This window comes from Ambystoma mexicanum, chromosome 6q, assembly GCF_040938575.1.
Source record: "Ambystoma mexicanum isolate Mex_15411 chromosome 6q, UKY_AmexF1_1, whole genome shotgun sequence".
Taxonomy (NCBI): Eukaryota; Metazoa; Chordata; class Amphibia; order Caudata; family Ambystomatidae; genus Ambystoma; species Ambystoma mexicanum.
In genome coordinates, this window is record NC_090937.1 from 982,635,061 (window position 1) to 982,661,257 (window position 26,197).

Here is a 26,197-nt window from a genome sequence, read left to right on the forward strand (position 1 = left end):
CCCTATCGTCTGTGCACATTTAAGGCTTGACATGTGCTGCTCATGTGCAAATTGCGATCTATTTTGGCTATAGAAGAGATGCAAAAAAAAGACCTATGCAATAGTCATCCATTGTGGGTATCATAAGTAAAATCACATGCGATAGTAAACAGCTTTGACCAGTTTTACAATAAATAAAACAAGGTATCTATCGCACCGCGTAAAAATAGTGGATTACTTACTGCCATTATTGACGGGATTTAAAGTCAATAATGATTTTAGCAGCAAGAGCAACTGACTTACTTATTTTTCAGGTGTAGACTACGCGACATATATGCAAAACAGAAATATGATGAATTAATCAGTCACAGGGATGTCTCTGGGCATACTAACAGATAAATGGGTAAAGACCATATGCAAATTAGGCTTGCTCCCCCCATACGGATAGGTCACGTCCCTTCTGCGCGATACTGTACTACAAGTAACTGCAGACATGTTTTGGCCTCATTGGCCGTCTTCAGCGACATGTAGCCTGGGTCTCTAGGTGCAGCACGCAGGAAACCTCCCACTTGGGGTGATTTAAGCAAGGTTAATGGCTCAGAGGGTTTGAATTAATCATAACCACTGGCATTTCTTTGGAATACCCTCCACGCCTTTGTTTTACAGCGCAGAAAGGTTATATGCAAATTAATCATCAATCTCTTAATAATGTCTGGTTATGTTATTTATTATGTTATTTATTAGCTTGTATGAAACCAAATTAAATAGCAAAATGTAAAGATGATAGCAACTTTAATTACTAAACAAACATTATATCCTCTTCCCAAAGAATACCTTATGGATCCGATCTTAAATATTTTTCTGAGTTAAACTGTCAAATACGTGTTTCACAATATTGTACCACTAAGTAACGGATACGATATGTAAGCTTCTTCAGAGCCATATAATAAAATTCACTGTTTAGGAAGACCTAAAGGAAATAATATGGTATACCATATTAATACAAAATAAATTGTTTATGAAGAAAGGAAGAGAGCAGAAAAAGAAATGGGACATAATTAGATTAAATTAAGTATACCCAATAATCTACAAGACCTTATTCCAATTAAAGTATTATATACGATTCCACAGTCATAAGCTGCCCTTCTCAAATATATATGTTGGGATTCGTAAAATGTGTGTCTCTTTCACAATATGATAACTTATATACGGCAAAAATATAATTAATTATTGAAGTTGTAAAACTAGATTTTAACATAGTTCTTGCAATTATATTATGTATCCTAATTACTTTTAGTCACTCATTACAAACTACTTATCAGTAGATCATTTTCTTCCAGTATTTATATTCCTTGCCAGGATCTGTTGTGGGGTTCTCTACTGTTTATTGGGCAGTCAGTGTAGATTTCAATACGTTAATGCTCTCTTGTAATTATCTATTCTTAATATCTATGAGTTTAGCCAAATAACAGAACTCCGGCGAATACTGCGGCCTCTTTAGTGAAACATAGGCCTCTGATCAAACACTTGAAGGCTTCCCAAAGGATGGAATAAGATGAGATTGAGCCCTCGTTTTCCTGAAGGAAATGGAGAATCCCTTCCCCGGACTGCTTCCCTAAATACTGAGCCTCGCAGACTCTCATTCTTGAAGTACCAGCTCCTTCCCCAGTGCCCTTTCCCAGGGACTGATATCCCCATCACAACCGGGGAGTGATCCGACAGGGTGTGTGCCAAAATCTGACAACTTAGCACCCAGCTCGAGCAGTCGGCAGACAACAAGATAAAGTCCAGCTGGGAGGATGTCCTGTCAACTGATGACCTAAATGTGTATCCTCCTTCTGTGCCATGGTGCTCCCTCCATATATCCACCAACACAACATTAGCACAGATTTGCTGTAGTATTGAGTGGCCTTACTCGTCCCCCTGCTGCCGCTCCCTGACCTATCCAGGCAGTTCAACAGAACTGCATTAAAGGCCCCGGCCCAGCATAACGCACCCTCCAGGATATGTCTGAGGTGTTCGTCTAAACACTCGTAAAGCCTCCAGAGAGTTTGTATTGGGCCACAGTAGTTCACAAAAGTGAAGTCAGGTCCGTGTACCATGCCTATAAGGATCAGGACTCTGTTGTCTACGTCCCTCAACCCATTCATGCATCAGTAACCCATTGTGCTCCTTATGAGGATGCCCAGCCCCCGGGAATACCTATAATAAGATGAGAAATATCTGTGGCACCCCCAGGATTTGGCAAACGCAGCCTCCCCCATGTGTGAGAGATGGCTCTCTTGAAGCAAGGCAACATCTACTTGGTGCCGCTTCATGTAAAGTTGAACTTTCCTGGCCTTGGAAGTTCAGTTCAGGCCCAAACGTTCCAAGTCATGCACCTAACCCCCCCTTTCTATCATTGTCCCATTGACGTAAGCCTCTCCCTGGCATGGCCTTTGCCAGCCGTGCACAATTCTCCACTGCTTCTGGCCTCCATACCAGGAGGTCACCGCCGTCATCCGTGCCCTAACTGTTAAACCAGGCAGGTAATGACACTCGCCGGGAGCCTTCCCTAGTATCACCCTGCAGAACCAACACCTCCCAAACCCAAACTAAAATTAAAACACCAAACCAAATCCCGGCCCCAATGACAACTGCAATCTGCCAGTTGACCCCGCCCCCCCCACCGATCCAACGAACCATAACCAAAGGTTGAAGCATGGATGCCACTCAAGGCTTAGCCACCCCGTCCACTACTTCCCCCAATGGGAAAAGAAAAGAGGAGCTCGAGGGCACACACACTCTCATATCCTACAGAAAACATAGCCTTGTTAGGTTGAACACTGATAATCCAGCCCATCAATCATAATTCAGCCCGTCAATCTGGGCCCCTGGGCAATCTCCCCCTCCAGCCCATTCCTGCCTCTCGACGGCCCGGCCCAGCTGTCCACAGTGTCCAGAAAGTCACTAGCCTCTTCGGGGGAGTGAATGAACAGGGCTTTTCCATGGGGCTCGACCCATAGGTGTGCCGGGCATTTGTTTTCCTTGTAGATCTTCTTCCACTCACTGACGAATCCCGCCAGCCGGCCTCCCACCGTGGTGCATGGGTGGAGGCCCGATGTCCTGGCTGGTTCAGTCCTGCTTCGGGGCCTGCGTTTCGCCTTGGGGGCGATGATGGCATTGGCCACCTCCACCGAAAGCCTTGGAACGGCCTCTCTAGGCCTCCTGGGTCGTGGACCGGAGGCCTATGATAAGAAACCTCCACCAAACCCCTTTGTCGATCTGCCGGACTTCCCGCCGGAGGCGTGAAAGGAAGAGTGGTGCTGTTGGAGAGTGCCCAGGGCACAAGCTGTCTCTGTATCAGTCTTGATGGCTTGTAAGGACTCAGTGACAACCTTCCCGAAGCGGTTGTCCCTATCGAAGGGCACGTCCAGTACCCTTGTTTGGACCTCCTGGCGTAAATTGGTGGCCTTCAGCTAGCCTCGACGACTGAGGCAGACATGCCCCATCTGTTGGAAGCCTGTGTCAGCAATGTCCAGGGCCACTGTGATGGCATGGTCTGACATCATTTCCCCTTCCTGGAGGAGGGAGATGGCCTCCACCTGCGCAAATCGGGCCAATTTGTACCACAGTTCCCTGTCGTACCTGGCCAGGATCGCCAGTGCATTGGCTGCCTTGACTGTCCATGCCGCAGAGTAGATGACCATTCTCCCCATGGTGTCCAACTTCTTCCTCTTGCTGGAGTTAGATCTCTTCCTCGCAGCCGCCGATACCACCAAGTCCGGCGATGATTGTGACTGTAGGCACTTGGGTCAGATTCCGGCACCCGGTACTTTTTCTCCAGCCTATCCCGCTTGGCTGTGGCTGTGTTCAACAGAGCCAGGCGCTCCTCCCAATTGTCGTCAAGGAGGGGGCACCGCCATGATGATCTTCCTTTTGGCCTCGCGCCTCTGGTAGAGGAAACCTTCCTTTTTGGTCTCTTTGGGCGTCAGCTGGAAGAGCTCAGACGCTCTGGCGACCATGGCATGAAACAACCCCACCTCATCTGGTGTGAATGCTCTCGGCTGCAGCGATCTACCCGCCGTGGTGATGTTGTTGTTGCAGTTTCCTGGTCACTTGGGGGGTGGGGGGGAAGAGGCACCTGGCACTGGTGTGGTGGTTGATGCAGCAGTGTTGGATGGCGATTGCGGTTTTTGGCCGGAGGCTGATCCGGGGCAGCTGGCATCCTTTTCTGCATTCAGGAATTTCAGGAGGGACTCGTGGAACACAGGGTGAATTTACATGTTGGATGGTAATGCTAATTTGACAGCTACTGAGTTGATTATAGATTTCATGGAGTAAGGTCCCAGATACCGAGGAAGAAAGGTCCGGGTTCCTTTTATGGGTACGTATTTTGATGCTAACCAAACCTTGTCTCCAACTTGATAGTCGGGGGCCTTTTTAGGGAGAATTCTCATTGATGGCTAATTTCCCTCACCTAGTGAGTCCCTTAGCAGCTTTGCTGGATTTCTGGGGTTTATTTTCTTCCACCTGGTAAGAGTGTGAGTATTTTTCCCCACTCTTACATGTGTTTTGCCATGTGTATTTCTACTTCTTGTGTGATCTTGGGGTCTGGAGCCACACAGCAACTTCAGTGCAGTGAAACAGGGTTGTCTTAGAGACTTCCCCCTGACTCCATTTTTCTGGGGCTGACTACTGTCCCCCAGAAACATGTAAAGTTGCAATTAACTTTATGTAGTCTCTTTAAACTACAGACCCAGTACAACCCATCTTACATGGAGTATTGGAAAGGGTTAGTTCCTACCCCTTTTTGTCTGTGCCTCCTGTAGCCTTGTTTCGCTCCCTTAACATTAAGACTTGGCTTGTGGCAGTGGTCTCTACCCTAACATTTCTACCGCAATTAGAGTAAATATCCGTGATACTGTTTTAGGCTATTGTATTAGCCTTGAACATAAACCCGCTTGACCAAATACATTTTATTTTGGCTCTGGTTGGGTTTAGCCGCCATTTCTTTTTGTGAAAATCCTTCTTGTGTTTCACTTTTCGCGGAAAACCAGGTTTGCCTTCTTTGTTTGCCCTCCTTTGGCATCGGGGTGTCTAGGTGGGTTGAATGTGAGTGAGGGGTTTAGTAACCCCCTGCACAAGGTCTTCTTGGAGACCCAGGTTGCACTTTGTGTCCATTGGCGGAGGTGGTTATCCGGGCCGGACAACCCCCCTGCTGGGTGATTGACAGCCAGGCTGTGTGAATCAGGGATTTTGGCATAGAAGGCAGGAATCTTGGGCTGGAAGTCAGAGTCGCCACTGGAACTGCAAGAAACGAAGAGAAGCGGAGAAGAAGACGGCTGCTGCAACTCCCGAATCGTGGTGAAGCACTGCTGCAGTCCTGAGCCATCTACCCTTCAAAGAAAGAGAAGATCCAGTCCGGAGTCTTCTTCCCTTGAGCCTGGTGGAATCAACCAGCTCACCTTCAACAGCCAGAAAATCCTCTTCTGGGTCAAAGTCGCTGCACACAGCTGTAGTGGTCCGGATAGCCATCAGAAGAGCCCTCTCCTGTTTTAAAGGAGCGCACCTTTTATTCACCGTTGCTTCGCTGCTGCTGGCTTCATCCCTCGGTAGTGCAGATCGCTCCAGATGTCTTTGTCTCCACGACTGAAGCTCCAGGAACCGTGAGTCTGCAGGAACTACCAGGAACAACTGCCGTAGCACCAGCTTTCTTCTTACCAATAAGGTACTGTGTCCAACCTTGAGCAATCAGGGTGAACCCTTTTCCTCTCCGAAGGCTTGTCCTTTGTTCCTTCCCTCTTATAACTTTTGCTTCCATTTTACAATATCCAAGTACTCCTGGCAGTCGTTAATCGTGACTGTTCGGATTGTGTGATCCTCGACAACAGGATTCCTGTTCCATTTGACACTGGCGCAGGCCTATTGACTTATATACCTTTTAGAAAGTGTCCTCTGTTTCTATTTGCCTTGACAAAAGTATTGCCTATGATTTTTATTCCCTATTCTCTTGTTTTAATTCTTTGTGCTAAGTGTGTTGGACTTCAGGTGCATTTCTTCCCGCGGGTACGCTTTACTTTTGTAAAACTCAACTGTCATTACTGTCGAAAAGTGATCGCGTATTAACCCTCAGGTAACGTCTTTCTTTCGAAACACTGGTGTATCAAAATCTAATGTACTTACCTTGTATTGATCCAAACAAGCGGAATTGGTTGTGTGTAGGATACTTTTAGTGTGGTTTTATTTAATAGAAGTGAAGTGTTTTCTGAACAGATGGTTTAAAAATAAATGTACTTATAGTTTTTAACCAGAAACCTTGAGTCAGTGTTTGAGTCACAGTAATTGTAGTCCTTTGTGTAATCTCTACTACTGCTCATTTGCTGTTGAGATAAATCTGGCTGCTCAGCCATTGCTACCACTTTACTGTGTAGAACAGGCTTGTACCAAAGGTGAAATTGTACTAACACTTTTAGTCTAAATTTTGTGCAGTGGTTCCTAAGGGCACTGCATATGATTCTGCCTAACAGGCCTTTCTTCGATGTAGGTCAGAAACTTTCTTTTGTCTGTGCTTGGCTTGAATTAGATGTTCAGCTCCCTTTTTAAAGGCCTGGGAGATGATTGTATGAAGGTTTTTTACCGCTGGCATTTCCAAAGTGGTTGGAAGGTCTAATTCAGAAGTACGTGGGTGCCTACCGTATAGGGCGTAGAAAGGGGTTTGTCCCGTACTGGAATGTAACAAATTATTGTAAGCATATTCTGCTATCCATAACAAGTATTTCCAATTTCCTTCCACTTGATGCAGCATGCAATGCAGGTATTTGCTCGAGTGTTTGATTCGTTTTTTCTGTTTGGCCATTCGTTTGAGGATGGTGACTAGCGGATAGTCAGATGTTGATTTGAGCCATTGAACAACACTTTTTCCAGAAGTTGGACACAAACTTACTACCTCGATCAGAGACCAGAACTGATGGGAAGCCATGCAACCAAACAATCTTTTCCAGGAACACCTTTGCTAAACTGGATGCATCTGGGAGACCTTTAAAAAGGAATAAAGGGCACCATTTTTGAGAATAAGTCTACGACCACTAAAATAGTGTTGAATCCCTGACTGGGAGGTAGGTCTGTATTGAAGTCGAGGGAAAGTGTGTGCCATGGTGCGGGAGGGACTTCCAATGGTTGAAGAAGACCGCCTGGTTTCTGCTTTTGCGATTTGTTTTGTGCGCACACACCACATGACTGGATAAATTGGATAATGTCTTTACGCCAAGTAGGCCACCAATAGTTTTGTTTGACCTTGGCTAGGGTCTTGGCAATCCCAGAGTGACCTTCCATCAGGGAATCGTGATAATCTGAAATGACTTGCTGTTGTAGCTCCTTTTTGGGCAAACAAACGGTCCCTAAAATATGGCAGTTGGTCTTTAACGGTGTATTGTTCTCCATGAGTACACCATTCTAGCAAGGTGTTAGGACCCATTACATGCTGGATCTTGTCTTGGAGTTCGGTTTGTGTCAAAACTGTCGTGAGGCCGAAGAGTTTGTCCTCGGGAATGATGGCTACTGGATGTGGAGTTGTATATACCTTTTCATCAATGCCCATGCGGGACAAGGCATCCGCCTTTCCATTCCGGAATCCCGGTCGATATGTGAATACATAATCATATTCGGCGAAAAAAAGGGCCCAGTGCAGTTGACATGAGGATTGAGCCTTTGCTGTTTTTAGGTATTGCAGGTTTCGATGATCCATGATTACTGTTACGGTATGTCTGGCTCCCAGGAGATAATGTTGCCATGCTTTAAAAGCAGATTTAATAGCCATGAGTTCTTGTCTGTGATAGCATAGTTGAGCTCTGGGGGTGAACATTTTCGCGACCAGAAGGCCACGGGATGCAACTGGCCAGTTTCAGGGTCCCTTTTTGAGAGAACATCTCCCATAGCCTTACTGGAGGCATCGGTTTCCACGATGTAAGGGAGATCTGGACGAGGGTGTCGTAGGACTGGGGAAGAAGTTAATTTTTTTTAAGCTCTTGGGAGGCCCTCTCTGCTTCTTCGGTCCAAATGAACTTGAAATGAAAGAAGTTTGCAAAACCCAGCATGCTCTGGATTCCCTTTAGCGAAGTTGGTGACGGCCAATTTAAAATGGCGTCTACCTTCTGCATATCCATTCTGATGTCTTTCGGAGTGAGGATGAAACCAAGGAATTCCACTTCAGTTACATAAAAAAAGCATTTTTCGAGCTTAGCATACAGTTGATGTTGGCGAAGCTTGGTGAGAACGGAGCGGAAAATGGTCTTGTTTCGAGGTTGAATACACTAAGATGTCATCTATGGAGACCAAGGCACAAACATAGATTAAATTCCCGCAAGACATCGTTCATGAAGTACTGGAATGCAGCGGGAGCGTTGCAAAGTCCAAAAGGCATTACCTGGTATTTATACAAGCAATATCTGGTACGAAAGGTGGTTTTACATTCATCTCCTTTCTTTACTCGGACCAAGTGGTACGAGCTTCTAAGGTCTAATTTGGTATAAATTTGGGCATCCTTGACTTGGTCTAACAATTTGGGAAGGAGTGGCAGTGGATAGCGATTCTTTACGGTGATCTGGTTCAGTGCGCGGTAATCAATGCAGGTCCTCAAATCTCCTTCCTTCTTTGGTACAAAGAATAAGGGACTGGCTGCCTGTGATTTAGACGGGCGGATAAACCCATTTGCCAGGTACTGGTCTAGATAGGATTTTAAATGGAGGTTCTCTGGTTCGGTGAGTGCATAGATTCTGCCACAAGGAATTTGTGCAGTTCCCTTAGGGAACACTGCAAAAAGATTAAGACTACAGTAGTAAGCAGTAAACCCAATTGGTAGCAGTCTGCACCACCCAGATTTACCTGGTAGCTGTGGCTGAGCAGTCAGAATTCTCTCAAGAAGAGTAGGGCAGTATGTAGAGCATACACAATAGGGCTAAAAACACAGTAGAGCAAACACACACTGACCAGAGCTTTGTATCAAAAGTCTAGAGTCATTTATTTAAAACACACTTTAGGCAATACACTAGCACTCTAAATCAAATGCAAGTTAAAACACAGTCAGATAAAGCATACACACCTCCCTTAATAGCTATTAGACAAGTCAGAGTTAAAACACCACTATTTGTTAAGACAGATGTGAGCGCTTAACTAAGATGGCACTCCAATAGTTTGGTTAGAGGGAGAGAAAAAGGCAGAGCATAAGAATAATACAGTCCCAACACTTTTTAAGAGTCCGAGAAAGGGAGTAAAGGCAGAATATACTGTAGAGCCAAAGTTCATAGGCCAGGCCCACTTTAAATGGAGCAAAGTGAAATGTGCCCAGGATCACACAGTTTAAGTTGCACTAAAAGTCTTTGCAGAGTGTTCAAAATAGGTTGGTTTAGTTCAAGAAACAAAGTTAGAAGGTCTGGGGCCAACCCAGTATAGAAAGCCAAGGATTTAAGGGTCACCTTTAGCAATCTGTAGAAAGGGAGGCCAGGTAGGACAGTACATTAAGAGAGAGGAAGCTCCAGCGGTGGCAGTTGTTCCTGGCAGTGGTTGCAGTTCGTTGTTCCAACCAGGGGAAGCGAGGATCTCGTAGAGGAGGAAACTTGGAGTCGTTGCACTGCCCAGGGATGAAACCAGCCGCAGAGTTCCCGATTAAAAGGTGCGGTCCTTTTATTCGTGGTCAAAAGTGGTGAACTTGGCTATTCAGCCGCTGGGGTGCTTGGCACGAGCGATTCGACCAAGAGACGTCTTTGGAAGGCGAAAAGGGCGAACTGGTTGATCCCACCAGCTCAGAGGAAGAAGACCCGTCCAGCAGAAGATCTTCTCTTGTCGTTGGGAAAGTGGTGAGGTAGTTGCAGCAAACTTCACCGGTGGCGTCGTTGTTGCAGATGGCTCAGCTTCTTCCCTCTTCGGATTCTTAGGTCCTGTGGCGACTTCTGAAGTTCCAGTCCCAAAGGCCCTGCTTTTATGCAGAAAAAACCCCATTCATCGGCCTAGCTGTCAATCACACATACTAAGTGGTGAGCCCGGGCGGCTCACCACTGGGCCAATCAGAGTAGAGTGCGATTTGGGTTGCTAAGGCAACGCAGTCCAGGGTGCCAATTCCCCCCTCCGCCCTCCACCCTTCCTGTGGAACCCAGACAGAGTGGCACCATTTGGAGGGCTTCTGTGGTGAAGCCCGCCAAAAAGAGGAACAAAGGGCTCAACCTTGGTCAGAGTTACAGAGACGGACACAAACGCCATTTTAGAATCGAGCTCTGGCAAAAAGACCCAACCAGTGATTTAATATTAAACAAATAAACCTGCGGTATCTTTAACATTGCACCAAGAAGTAGTGCGTTTAAAATCAATGGGAAAATCCCATAGAGAATATTCTGGTGGAATATTTCGCGTGGTAACCACTGCCACCAGCCAGAAACTCGACGAGGGGGGACGGGACAGTGCCCCCTCGAAAACAGACCTAGGGGTAATCGAATTACCCCTTACCAGTACTTCCACAATATGATGGTTTGTACTGGTTCTGTTCACAATTTTGGACTAGTGAAGCCAATGGTGACTTTACATGCCCTGGGAGACAGTAGTCAGTCCCAGGGTATGGAGTCTATGTTTGGGGGTCACTGTGACACCCCTGTGGTACTGCATTGAGGGTGCTGTGTACCACACATACAGAAAAACAGATTATACCCTATGGAGTAAAAAGAAAACCCCATAAGCACATAAAGACATACCTCAAATCATGCCTAAGAGTGGGAGTAAAAGTCTCACTCTTAGCAGGAGAAAAAAACAAACCCCAAAAATCCAGCAAAGCTGCTGAGGGACTCACTAGGTTTGGGTAATTAGTCTTATAAGAGAATTCTCCCTAGCATGCACCAGGTATGAGGTCAATTGGCAGTCATAGGGCCTGTGCGGCGGTATCGTGTTAGCTTGTTCTTTCTGGAACACGTCCTGGAAATCTTGGTATTTGCTCGGTAAAGTACTAGTCACACCAGGTGTCAATGCCGCCGTTCTGGGAGTCACAGAGGTGCGTAAGTCGGGTTCCTCTTCTTCTTGGTAATAGCAGGCAGGGGTGGACTGGCTTATAGCGAACTCTGGAATTTTCCCGGTAGGCCTCTGCACCCTGGGCCTCTTTTGCGTGGTATTTCCACATTTTCTCATAGGAAAAGGGTTGGCCTTGTTGAAAAAGTGTGATATGAGGCCACTTTGAGAATTATTTCCAGGGCCTCTTTTGATTCCCAGTCCACCCCTGATAGCAGGTAGGAGCACAGTCATCGGGGAAAGGCCAGCTTCCTTGCATGCCAATCTATCTGAGGATTGTGAGCTACTAACCATGGCAACCCTAATATTAGCCCGAACTGAGGTGCCTTGATGAGATCAAAGGCAATAGATTCTCGGTGTCTGTCCTGGCACAGTAGGGATAATCCTGCTGTACATCGGGTTACTGGTCCAGAAGCTATTTCTATCCCATCCAAGGTGGTAACGTTTTCAGTGGTCGACTTTGAACATAAGGGAAGCTCCATCTCTGCTTCCAGTTCTTGATCTATATAATTCCTAACTGCTCCGCTGTCCATCTATGCCTCAATGGCATGCATCTGAGACGGTTGTTGGTGATTGATTAGGATCACTGGTATTGCAAAGTGTGAGGTCGGTGGCTCTTTCTTCTCACTCGACAAACTGACCTCTACGTTTGTCGAGCTCGGTAGTTTTCCGACTCCTTGCCATCGTCCTTCCCTGTGGCCCCTACAATTCTCCTTGGAGGTTTCACTGGGCAATCCTTCCGGAATTGCCCTGATTTTCCGCAGTACAAACATAGCTGCTGTTGCCTTCTCTTGTCTCTCTCAGTTTTTGTTAATGGGGGTGGGGGGGGTCGCACACCTCCGATTTGCATGGGTTCTAGTGTTCTCCAACACGTGTGAGACATTGTCCTTTGACTGAACATACATGGCCCGAGTGTCTGATCTAGTCCGATCTGCTTTTCAGTCTTGTAATCTGTGATCTAGTTGCATTCGGTACAGTCTCTGGGCGGGTCAACCACCTGAGCTAGAATGTAATTCAATTCTCCCCGTAGACCTCCATGAAACAACGTGGTTCTTTTGTTTTCGGGCCACCCAGCTTCAACGACTAATCTGTTAAAGGTTGCTATATACGTTGGTTGATAGTGATATTGTCGAAAACATCTTACCGAAAAACAATTATGTCGAAAAAAATATGTCGAATGTATATATGTCAACATTACATATTTATAATGGCCATGGTAATTTATTTTAAATAAATAAATAAATAAATAAATAAAATAAATCGAAAACATTTTCTATTACTCAATGCCGAAATATAAATGGTAACTTGTCCAAAAAAGTAACGCTGTCATGGGGGCCCCTCCTCCAACCCCCTACTACACATGGAACCCTCACACCCACCGCGACAATCACGCAAATGATACACATTGTGAATGACGAAAAGCACATAAATTACGATTACTAAGGGTTAAACGAGTGAATAAAAGCCAAGAGTAAAGAACCTTAAATGAACGCTGGCAAACAGATGACTGTTGAGACAAACTCATTACCTGTCAGAATCTGAGGTCAGAGCAAACGGACAAAAGTACACTGCAACTACGTGACGTATATACAGGTAATATTTAATAAAAATATAGACATTATTACAATGTGTAATAAGATTAATCTGTAAATAGTATATAGCAAAAATAGTGCAACATTGTTTTCGTTATTGTAGATATAAAATGAGCGACAAAGTCGAATATGTGAAGTCACAGAGAGGAGAACAGTTAATTCATGAGGGCTACGTATACAACAGAGAATTAAAAAGAAACGACAGAATATATTGAAAGTGCACAGAATATCCAAAAACAAAGTGTGCAGGGAGAGTGATAACAGAAAATACAATGGTAAAAAGAAAGGGTGAACACAACCATCTACTGGACAGAACCACTATACTGGTAAAGAAAAACAATGAATGAACTTAAAAGAAAGGCTATGGAAAACCAGAGCGAGGCCAGCGGGTCTGTGATAGCTCGAACGTGCAACAAAATTCCATTGCACGTAGCAGCACAAATGCCAGCGGAAAAACATACAGCGTACCATAAACAGAAAAAACGAAAGTAAAATCTGCCGATAGCTCCCAGAGGATACGAAGAAATATGCATACCGGAAATTTTTTTTTTTTTAAAACAGAGAAAGGTGAAGATTTTCATTACATGACATTACAAACAAAGGAGGAAAAGAAATTGTAATTTTCACAACAAACAGTAATTGAAGGCAGCTTGGTAAATGTGACATTTGGCAAAGCGACGCCACATTCAAATCGTGCCCACAAACATTCCAACAATTTTACAGCGTACATGGGTCGATCAACAACAACCTTATTCCACTGATCTTCATTTTAATGCCAAAAAAACAGAGGAAATGTACAAAATAGTATTTGAAAAAATTAAAGAGGCCGTGCCTGAAAAAATTGCCTACCACCATCGTAATGGGCTACGAACTAGCACAGATGAAGGCATTCACCGGAATATACAAAGAAACCAGTATATAAGGGGTTTTTTTCCACTTTACCCAAGCAATATGGAGAAAACTGCAAAAACTAGGCCTACACACAAAGTACATAGAAGATAGTAATTGTCAACATAATATAAAAAAATGTTCTTAGCGTTTGTGAAAGACGACAAAGTAATTACATTTTATTAACATTTAATAGACACAGAATATTACAAAAATAATGAGGAGCATACCACAGATTTAATGGATTACATGGAAAGCACATGGTTAGGACAACTGACGAGAAATGGAACAAGAAGGGAGACCGAAATATCAGATATCATGGTGGAACTGTTACAATGCAGTAATTGAAGGAAGGGCAAAAACCAACAATATGCTAGAAGGGTGGCACAACAGAGTGAACAGAAACTTTAATACCAACAACCGACATTATGGCATTTCTTGAAAGACTTATTAGCAGAACAGTCAGCACAAGAATTTAAATTATCCCAAACAATTTCCCTTGGAAATGCACAATTAAAAAGAAAAAATATAGAGACTGAACAACGGATTCAAAATATAGTAAAACTGTTTGAAACACAAGAAACATATGACTATTTGGAAGCAATTGCATATAATCTAAAATGTTAATGTACTCACCATTTCGAAAATCCTCGGTCATCCATGAAAAATCCAAAATAACCAAAAATTAATAAAAACGATGCCAAACATTTCCAAAATTAAGTAAAAATAATCCACTAAGCATCCAAAAAACCCAGAAAATTCCAGTAAAACCATCCCACAAAGAATCCATAGTGCAATCCAGCCAAAAAAAGATGCAATCCATAATCAATTCCATGGTCGAAAAGTGAAATCCAGATGTGAAAAACAAAACAATCCAAGGAAAAAAAACCATAGTCCGTTCCAGGAATCCCACGATGAAAAGAAAAACAGTCCAAGGAAAAAACCATAGTCCGTTCCAGGAATCCCACAATGAAAAGAAAAGCAATCCAAGGAAAAAAAACAGTCCATTCCAGGAAACCCACAATGGAAAAAAAACAATCCAAAGAAAAAACCACAGTCCATTCCAGAAATCCCACGATTCAATCCAGAAACCGCAATGAAATCCCCCCCAAAAAAAAACATAAAAAGAAAAATTCAGGGAGCAGCAACCAATACACCCGACCAGAACGAGCGGACGCATACGTAAAAAGTTATGCAATGAACTATTAATATTATGTTAGAAGATATTTTGTTACACAATTGCACCATCTAGTGGTGAAAATAAATAGCAGTAGAACATGTTTCACTTTACTGTTTATATTACTATTTAAAGGAGAGTTCTGGGACTTTTTTTTTATTGTCCCTACGGGTCGGCCATGTGTTTGTAAGCATAAATCGGTAGATCGTAGGAAACTTTCCTATGGACCTTACCCGACTTTTCGCCCATTATCGCACTCGAAATCAGCCTCCATTTTGTGATAATCCTATCATTTCGCCGCATCGACCTGGCTCACCTGCCTTTGCGGCACTAAATCAAATCCCCCGCCCCTGAGCCTGACATCAGCAGACGCGTACTGCCCATTTCAAGCACGTCTCGTGTCAACAATCGCTGCGCCTCAGCTATTGACGTGTTGCCATGGAAATGGCAGGACGCCTCTTTCCCCAATAAGTATAAACAGACCGTTTCACAATATACAGCAGCAGATTTTCGATTCCATTACTCTCTCTGTGTTACTTTGAGTATTCTGTGACTCCTTTCAGTGCTCTGGTCAGCTACCTTCGCCGCTTGTAGCCCGTGTGAACACCTGTACCATCTCTGTAAATTATTTTACTATCTTTACCGCACAATGGCCACAATAATGCCGTATATGTACGAGCCCGAGTACACCGAGGAGGAACTACTGGAAAGGCAAGCACGCGAAAACGATGGGGATTCGGACGGCAGTTGGGAGGACCAGTCAACGGATGAAGAGCCTGGACCATGTCGCATGGACGGCGTCTCCACCTGGTGCACGTGCAATCGGTGTGAGCTAATGCCAACTGAGGAGGAGAACTGCTGCTGCCGTGAAAATTCCGGGTGCTTGGCCTACATTTCGGAAAGCGAGCAAAGTCTGCAGGAAGGCGAGCAAAGTCCGCAATGCATCACCGAGCTGCCAGAGTTCAGGGAAGCCTGCCTCTCACGGACAGTGTTGAGGATGATGATGGTGCTTATGCACGAACTTCGTGGCACTGTTCGTCCGCGTAATCCGAGTAACGAGTAAGTATACTCTGTTTGTGATGTCAGTGATGCCACCACTATTTCATGGTCGTCTCCCACATATAAAATTACATTTACATATCATTCGAACGCATGTAAATTGGTTCCATATAGTGCATTTTCTAGATATAATTTTTTTCTAAGAAAAATGACATGTGTTACCTGAATCGACATTGATAAGAAAGTTTGGTCAGTTTAATACAGTTTGCATCTTTTTTTTTCACAGGTGGTACAGGCTGGTGGCCTATCGTTGCTTCACTTGGTGGCTTCACTGGAGGCTCGGACACCGCGTTCGGAGAGTAATACCTGCCTGTGCGGTACTTGCCATTAGACAACATTTCCCCAGTGACAGTGGACAATACCGCGGATTTTCCCTCGATGTGCTGCAACCTCAACTTTACAATGTGTAATGTTTATTATTTATGTTTAATTAAAATCTAAAATAAAGCCCAACATATATTTTAACAATGGTTGTTTTGATTTTTTAAATGAATCTAGTGTGTCTCCGTTGAATAGCCTTCCAGTGCCTTGTCTTGTCACACCACATGTCTCCGGCCAGCATCCTCCCTCACGCTGGCCGCACACCTTCAATCCACATAACCGTTGAACCCATATATGCAGCAGTCATACATATATTATTTTGTGGGTTGGCATCAAGCGTTGGCAATAAAAAGCTGTTGGATTTTATTGATACAAAACATGGTTATAGGTAAATAATAAATATGGTTGATCATAATAAATCCTCTTTTTGGGCACCGGGTACAGAGATGACCCCCATATATTCTCCTGGGAGGGTGAGGCATTTATAAACTCACCCCCCTGCCTTCCATGTAGTAGATCCTGCAGCCATCCTCTTACATTCAGTTAGATGGCCTCTCCTTGGTGAGGCCCTGCGGCAAACGGGTCTTGTCTGCACGACCACCGCCCCGATCCACCCCCCCGCCCTATCAAAGGCAGTTCGCACAAGGGTACTTGCGCTGCTGGCAAGTGGAGCTGTCAGGGAGCGATAAAGGCCAAGAGGTGCCAAAGACCATGTACACTTCAAAGTGGTCTATAGAGCATGGGTTGTTGTTCCCATGTCTACCTCCAGACCCCGTGTCTCCTGCCAAGCATCCCCCCTCACGCTGGACGGCCCCCTGCAATCCACATAAGTGTGTCTCCATTCACGAGTCTTCCTGTGTCTTGTCTGCACGACCACCGCCCCAATCCACCCCCCGCCCTATCAAAGGCAGTTCGCACCGGGGTACTTGTGCTGGCAAGTGGAGCTGTCAGGGAGCGATAAAGGCCAAGAGGTGCCAAAGACCATGTACACTTCAAAGTGGTCTATAGAGCATGGGTTGTTGTTCCCATGTCTACCTCCAGACCCCGTGTCTCCTGCCAAGCATCCCCCCTCACGCTGGACGGCCCCCTGCAATCCACATAAGTGTGTCTCCATTCACGAGTCTTCCTGTGTCTTGTCTGCATGACCACCGCCCCAATCCACCCCCCGCCCTATCAAAGGCAGTTCGCACCGGGGTACTTGTGCTGGCAAGTGGAGCTGTCAGGGAGCGATAAAGGCCAAGAGGTGCCAAAGACCATGTACACTTCAAAGTGGTCTATAGAGCATGGGTTGTTGTTCCCATGTCTACCTCCAGACCCCGTGTCTCCTGCCAAGCATCCCCCCTCACGCTGGACGGCCCCCTGCAATCCACATAAGTGTGTCTCCATTCACGAGTCTTCCTGTGTCTTGTCTGCACGACCACCGCCCCAATCCACCCCCCGCCCTATCAAAGGCAGTTCGCACCGGGGTACTTGTGCTGGCAAGTGGAGCTGTCAGGGAGCGATAAAGGCCAAGAGGTGCCAAAGACCATGTACACTTCAAAGTGGTCTATAGAGCATGGGTTGTTGTTCCCATGTCTACCTCCAGACCCCGTGTCTCCTGCCAAGCATCCCCCCTCACGCTGGACGGCCCCCTGCAGACCGCATAATGCCACGACATATACACGTCATTCATTCACAAACACACCCCTGTTTCGAATTCTTTATAACCCACTTCATATTTCTAATGAGAACTTCTTTGCGCTTTGCTAGTCAACCCGTGAAGGTGCTGGTTATCTGCTCTTCGTCTCTGTGAACTTCCGTGACCACTTTGAGCAAACTCGTCAGTTTGCAACCTGTGAACTGCTCCCTGTTCTACGACAAGAAACTACTCTGATCCCTGCATCCAACTGTTTGTTCGTCAAGGTAAGTCCATGTACCATAATCATTTTGCGCCCAATTTTTTAATTTATATCTATTTGCTAGTAGTCATCAAATTGCATCCATGTTTTCTTTTCGTTCACGACAGTACATGCAAGGAACTAGTCACATGTTCTGAGTTTAGTCAAATTACTTTTTCTATTTTTTGAAAGTTATTGAAATACTTATCCGCATGTGAATAACGTGTATAGTTCCAAGAACCAAAACGGACCTTGCATTGAACCTTTTATGTGTCATTTAATGTTTTAACACATTGGTATTCATAGAGAATTGTTGATCTTTACTTTTCAGAACTTTCCATAATGCCTGCCTGTTCCATTGGCGGTTGCCCTTCGAAGACCCATAACAAATCTGAAGGTACTATAATGCATGTTTTCCCTAAGACAATAGATCAGATAAGAGAATGGGTCCGATATTGCGGATATCCAGCCTCTGAGATAGAAAGTAGAGTCCTAGAAGTCTTTGCGGACAAGAGGGGTGATCGATACCGCATCTGCAGCAGGCACTTTAGCCCAGACATGTACTCCACATCATTGCTAATAAAGAAGAAAACACCGCGAGCGAGGCGAAAATTGCTCTCAACCGCCATTCCCACTCTATTCGTCCACATCCCTCCACTGGTGAGTCAAGTTTACGTATTTATCTCTCGGCATTGCGGTAGTGTGTAGCATTAGCTAACAATAATTTCCCCATTTATGTATCCACTCAATATGAAGGCGGAAGATTCTCCATCCGTGTCGTTATTGCAGTCATCAGCCACTTCAAGCGCCTATCGGGTAATCTTACTTAGCTATTCTGACACTGACTTGTTTTAGGCATGTAAATCAATAGTTTTAATTGATCGTGTAATTATTTTACCTAATGGTACACCACAGTACTCTTCCTCTAGTCTTTGTTTTCAGTTATAATTATTGTTATCCAAAATAATGCAAGTACTGTCTTTCAGGGAGATGCTGAGGAGTCCAACGCATTGACGACAACCGTAGATGTCACTCAGATGCTCGAGGTACGTTTCCGGACAGTTCCATCGATGGAGATCATCAGATCTTGCATTCTTGTAGCGTGATTGTTACACACAATGTTTCTTTCGTTTTTAGCCATTGGTATGTCCTTCTGTCGTCGCCCTCCTATGTGTCTTCTTTTTTCAATATTGTGTTCATTACTAATGAAAGTCCTATGTTTCAGGGAGTCGATGGAGCATTAGTCCAAGAAGAAGGGGGAGCATGCAGTTACGGGTCGGCGCAACAGCTTGCAGAAGTGTGCACCGCAGTTACAGCGTCCCTTGATGTTCTTATGCATTTCGAGGTATGGATACTGACAGATCAATCATGCGAGATCAAATGACGTGATTACATCCGCTATACTTCCTTCTTTATTAACGCAAGTACTATGTTTCAGGGAGCTGACGGAGCTTCTTCAACAAGAACATCACCCCTAGTAGTTGATGCAGATCTCTGGGTGGTGACACTTCCAACGATGGAGCAAATCGAATCATATTTAGATATCCATTATTTATTTTAGACAACTGATCATTTGTGCAGGTCTATTTAGATGAGCCGTTGACGCCTGCAGAAAGTTTATGTTCTTTTAAACAAAATAGAAAACCATACTAATGCAATTACTGTGTTTCAGGGAGTTGCTGAAGCGTCATCTTCAATAATATCATCAATGGAAGTCTATGCGGAGCCCGAGGTATGGATCTTGACAGTTCAATCTAACTAGATCAACAATGCGTGAACTATTGTCGTTTGAATGTTCTACACAATGCGTTCATTCGTGTTTTGCTATTGAGATGTACGTATGGGTATTGGTCCCCAAGTACATTTTGTGTTTTCAATATTATTATACATACTAATGAAAGTTCTATGTTTCAGGGAGTCGATGGAGCCTCAGTGAGTGATGGATGTGCTTATCATGAAAATATAGTCGTTGCAGCGCGAGAGGAAGTGGAGACATGCACACACGAGTCGGAGCAACAGCGTCCAGATGTTGAAGTTCGAGGCAAGAAAGTTTCAAAGAAAAGAAAGCAAAAGAAGGTTAGTGTCCTGTTCACTATATTATGTTGTCTTTCACTGTCAATAGTTCAATACTGTAAGTTGTGTTTAAACTGAACATCCCTTTTCTAATCTGTCCTCTAGTTGCGAGTGGGTGTAAGAACTAGATCTACACAGACAGTGAAGCGAACGAGAGATGTTGCTTGTCAAACCTTTTGGCAGGGACTTGAGACTGGAGATGCATCGTGCCAATGGGAAGAATATGAAGTGATTGACAACGGAGCTATACCACCACCAGCCATTGATAGTGAATGTCCTCCTGGTAGTTTGGATGCAGTCGGAGATCAATTCACAGAATCCACACCCGCAAAAAATAAGAGCGCGCGAAAGTTGAAGACATTGTTTTTTTCTCCCATCTCCGGACAAGGAACAGATGTTGCAATGGAAGAGAATGAAGTGGACGACAATGAAACACCATCAATATCACTCAGCATAGCGGAAGACGATATCAGAGATTGTACCTTTCATGCGAGTGACATGTCCTCAACGTTACAGGCCGAACCAGCTGGGATGCAGAGTGACAGTATAAGGAAAGAGGCCAAATTCATTGTATTCGATAGCTGTTTGATGGATATTATTATGATGATGAAATGTGGGCATTGGGTTGGTGGGGAAGTATGTGGGGAGCCATTGATTAATGTGACTCGTGCAATTCGAGGCACTAACCTTAAAATACATGCCACCTGTACACAATATCATCCGTTCGCATGGTCTGCACAACCCATGCTGGGGCAACTGCCAGCAGGCAATCTACTTTGTGCAGCGGCCGCACTTTTTAGTGGTTCAAGTTTTAAAAAGTTACAGTATTTCTTTCAGTTTGTGGGAATCCATTTCATTGCGAAAAGTCAGTTCTACAAATACCAAACCGATTATCTATTTCCAGCCATCAGCGAAGCTTGGAGAATGGAAAAAATGTCAATGGAAAGTACATTCGCGGGCAAACGCTTCAGGCTAGCCGGTGATGGACAGTGCGACAGCCCAGGATTTTCAGCCAAGTACTGCACCTACCACTTTCAGGACATGGAAAGTAAGAAAATTGTGAGTTCGGTGGTCGTGCAGGTGTCACAAAGTACATCCTCAGTGGCCATGGAGAAAGTTGGCTTTGTAGCATCATTGCAAGAACTACAATCGCGGGGAATGGTGATCGACCTGATAGCCACGGACAGACACGTTTCAATTGCCAAGACAATGAGAGAAGAGTACAAAAATATAAATCACCAATTTGACGTATGGCATCTTGCAAAAACAATCAATAAAAAATTGTCGGCTGCAGGAAAAAAAAAAGATATGCAAGGTATTTCACAGTGGTCCAAGTCAATCAGCAACCATCTTTGGTGGAGCTCAAAAACATGTGAAGGGTCGTTGGAAATTCTACTGGAAAAATGGCGGTCAGTAATGTTGCACTGTAGCAACGTACATCGATGGTCGACAAATGAGCATTTCCACAAATGTGAACATGGCCATTTGTCCACAGAGGAGGCACGGAAGAAGAAGTGGTTGATTCCTTCATCACCCACTCACAAGGCCATTGAAAAGATTGTATTTGATAAAACTTTAACAAGAGATTTGAGGGGACTCACGGAATTCTGCCACACAGGAGATTTGGAGGTGTTCCACAATATGTGCCTAAAGTACAGGCCCAAAAGATTGCATTTTGGCATGGAAGGCATGATAAATCGGACTCTTCTAGCGGTCTTGGCACATAACCATAATGTTGGCCGTCAACAAAGTAGGACGACCGGAACTTTAGGGACGCTTCGCTACAATAAGGCCTTCACTAAAAGAAGTAAACAATGGGTGATCAAACCAGTGTTTGAGGATATGCAATATGAGTTTATTGAGAGACTTATCGTAGATGTCCTCGATAGGCACATACATGGAGTGGTGAACGAACCTATGCAGGGGACAACTGCATTGCCACCCAACATTGCCTCTGTTCCATGTCCACCTAAAGCAGAGCTCATTGAGAAATACACATCACGGTTTAAATGATTGTAATTTGATTGTCTGTTCTCTCGAGTCTCCTCATGTTGCAGGCCCATTGCAATTAAACCAAACAGTAATATAAATCATTTTTACAAAAATTATAGAATGTTTCCGTATTACAAACACATGGCCGACCCATAGGGACAATAAAAAAAAAGGCACGCAGACAAGATGTCCCTAAAACTAACTGCAGCTAACTAGAAATGTGTGCTCGCTCAAAGTGAAGGTCAGCTGCTTTGATGTTTTGCTCGGGTGGCGGAACGGCCCACGACCCAATATAAGGTTCTATTGTGATTTGACCTTGACAGGCCGGGACCATCCTGAAAGACTAAGAAAAGATAATGAATAAAATTTCAGAAACGAAACGATGAGCCACGTTCATTAGAAGAAGTAACGTCGGCAAAGAAGGAGTGGTGTTTCGGGTCTGCCCTACACAGAGACACAATGGAAAATGCAAATATAATGTAAGTAACTTTTGATGAGTTTATACCGCAATTTCATTACTATACAGTGGCTTTAAAGACGGGTTCAGTTGTACTTGTTCGTTCTATGTGGCATATTGTTTTCTACCGCGCACTATCTTGAGGAGAAACATCTGCTTTTACTGAAGCACCTCAAAACCTTCCTCTTTGCTTCTTTCTCTCTCCCTCTCCCCTGCTACAACTGGTCCACTGTCTGCGACCTCGGTCCTGGGCCCTTCCACTCTCCACCTGCACTGCCTCCCTGTCAACCCCTGCACTGGGGGACTGTCTCAGTATCCTACAGCCCCCCCTTCCCAGCACTTGTTCTGCACTTACCTTGCACTTGCCACCAGCTGGCCCTATTTATTTATTATTTTATGCTACTTACCTTGTACTCCACTCCCCCCCCCTCCATGCCTCGCCACGCCTTTAAACACTTGTGTACACCCAGTAGCGCTGTCCTCGCTATGAAATGAATAATTTTAATAAGGATCTGATGGTGAGACTAATTTCATTTTTTATGTTTTTAGGTACATCATTCACTACTGTCTGTGTCACGAGTACCAGACACCGGCGGACGGCTTCTACAGCCGCCAGTTGCTTCTCCGCGTGAACAACGTTACCACCCGGACCATTTTATGGGACGATCGCCAAGTACAAGTATGCCCTTACGCGGTACTAACGGTTAGATGCAACATACCTACCGTTGTGGTGGCCTAGTGCCTCGTTGTTGGAACAGCCATGCGATTATCAGTGCGACCGAAGAGCTTATTTTTATCGTAAACCAACACCCTGTGTACTGCACACGAACATCGCTTCCCTCAAGACGAACTAATTTGGATCGAGAGCAAAGAAAAATGCAAATCGCTGAATATTCTCTAAACATTTGATGTCCAATAAACGTACTTTGCCAAATGTACAATCTTGCCGTTTGCTTTTAAACCACGGTTTCACATTCCGAATTGTGGCGCTGTATTGTGAGATGCTCTAAGACCCTGTGTACAGCAAAGGACCATCGCGTTCCTCAATACGAACTTTTTGGAACGTGAGCAAATAAAAATGCAAATCGCTGAATATTCTCTAAACATTTGATGTCAAATAAATGTACTTTACCACATTTACAATCTTGCGGTTTGATTTCAAAGTACAGTTTCATATTCCGAATTGTGGCGCGCTGTATTGTGAGCTGATCTGTGTTGATTTCCGGGGTCTGTGTGGAGTCGCGTAGAAGACGCCTGGGCGCGTTTGCCTACGCAACTCAGTCACGTCACGGATAGAGGCGGGGAATATGAATGTTTTGATAAAGTCTGTTTCAGGGGCGGGGGATTTGATTTAGTGCCGCAAAGGCAGGTGAGCCAGGTCGATGCGGCGAAATGATAGGATTATCACAAAATGGAGGCTGATTTCGAGTGCGATAATGGGCGAAAAGTCGGGTAAGGTCCATAGGAAAGTTTCCTACGATCTACCGATTTATGCTTACAAACACATGGCCGACCCGTAGGGACAATAAAAAAAAAGTCCCGGAACTCTCCTTTAATTATTATTACAACACACCTTGTATTTTGAATTATTTTGATTTAATATTATTCGACATAAAATATTTTCGAAATAATATTTTTGACATATTAACTTTCGAAAATATTACATTCGAAAATATAACTGGATACCCACCCTAACATAGGCTTCCCTCAACAGCGGATTGGATCTAGTGACCAGTAACACATCTATCTAAAATCTATCTAGCTTTTCAGTGATGTCCGAAAGGCATATGCCTTATATATCTAGCCTCCTTCAGGGAACAATCTTGGGTTCCTAATCTACGGCTTTACCCAGACTATGGTCTGTGCCTTCTAGACACAGATCTTCACACTCTCTGGCCCATGTGCTCTGATATTCCTCTCCCTACATTTCCGTCACTCTCCCTTCCTCCTCCATCCTGCCCCACACAGCTTCGGTCCTCTCTTCCTCCCCAGTTCTTTCTTTTCTGTCCTGCTAATGTTCCTCTCTCTGTAGTCTACCCCACCCTTCGAACGTACTACTCTCCCAGTATTACTCTGTCCTCTCCAACCTACACCTACTCCTCCATCCACACCACATCTAATTCCACCCCCTCTCCACTACTACTCCCATCTCCGCACTACTCCGCTCACCTTCACCTCTCTCTTTTTCTCCAGAGGGCCCATCACAGATCAGCAATGGCAGCCCACTACAATCAGAGTCCTAGTTCATGTTATTGTCCAAAGAAAGACTGACCGTTCCTATTAACAAGGCGCTCTGTGACTCCACAGTTATTAAGGAGCGGTTGTTTCATCCGGCGTGTCCGAGACTGTGATCCAGGATAGTGGTACTACTGTGGGAAGTTGATGAGTTTTTCACATCTGCACTGGTTTCTTTTTCCATGTCACATAGTGGTTCTCTAGAATTATACCGTTGGTTGGGAAGTGCAGACAGAGTTTGTGGTGCTTCTCTGGTGGGCTGCTCCCTCTCTGGTTCACTGCTCAGGCTGCTTGCTGTTCCTTGTAGTTCTGCATTGTTAGGCAGAATTGCATGCAGTACCCTCTGGGACCACCACATACAATTAGGACTACAGGTGTAAGAAAGACAAACCTTTGGTATAAGTCTGTACCACACAGTTTTTGGTAGCGAGCTGAGCAGCCAGGCTCATCTCAGGAGTGAATGTGAGCAGTACAAGTCATTACACAGAGGACTTTCAATCACAGTGGTTCAAGTAGACACTTATACTCAAGGTTTCTTGGTAAAACACTTATTAATTTATTACACAACCATTTAAAAACATTTCACTAGAAGGAGGCAACTTAATATTATAGGAAATAAACTTCAATACAAAACTATAAGATTTTGAGATAGTTCGAGCACCCCTGAAGTAGGAGCAAAATAGCAGTTCAGTTACTTAGCAGTGAGTAAAAGGGTCATGGTAAGTAGAATAGATCACATATACTTATCCAAGAGTGAAATAGTTTCTGGATAGGAAAGAGCAGTTCTGGTATCAAAAGGTAAAGTCTTTGCAAAAGTTCTTAGAAGTAGTTTAGGCGAAAAAGAATACTATGTGGGGTCACAAGCTGATTAGGCCTGCAAGTTGAGAAAGCTTCACAAACTTTCACCGCAAGAGTGACGTTCTCTCAATCGGGTTGGCACAGTACCTTTGTATGAAGAAACACATACTGCTGAAGTTGTTGGTTCCTGGCAGTTTGTGCAGATCTCGCTGTTCCTGAGCCTCAGTCGTGAGGACAAGAGTGAGGACGTTGGGGGACTCCTGCACTGCACAGGATCATTGAAGAAAGCAAACAAAATGGAGTCACTTCAGTATCCAGTAGCTGTAGATTCAAGAGCACAACCTGGTGTCCCTCTCCCTGGTTAAACCTAACCAGCCTTGAGAATGGTATCCACGTGTCTTACGAGTTGATCAGTCCCAGCCAACTCAAAGGAAGAAAGTCCTTGAAGGAGCTTCTCTATCCAATGGAGTTTGGCAATTCGGACCTGCAGCAGGGCTTCACTGGGCAAACCAACGGTCCAGGAGTTGCAGCAGCCGTCCTCTTCCAGCTCCTCTTCGCTTCCTTCATTCCAGTGGTCAACTCTGCTTTCCAGTCCAAGAGACTCGCCTTTTAAACAGTTCTCTCCCTTTCATTCCAGCCTAGCTATCACTCACCCAGCAGGGTGGCTGTCCTTGCCGGACAGTCAGCCAGCCAATCATGCCAGAGTGCATTTGGTCTCCTAGGA

At 44.6% G+C, this 26,197-nt stretch overlaps 1 protein-coding gene across 3 annotated transcripts in view; it reads right to left on the minus strand.

Annotated features, from left to right (window-relative positions):
• CENPU (centromere protein U) overlaps positions 1-26,197 on the minus strand; it is a 797,426-nt gene that overhangs the window by 125,600 nt on the left and 645,629 nt on the right. The gene's annotated exons all lie outside the window — the stretch shown is intronic.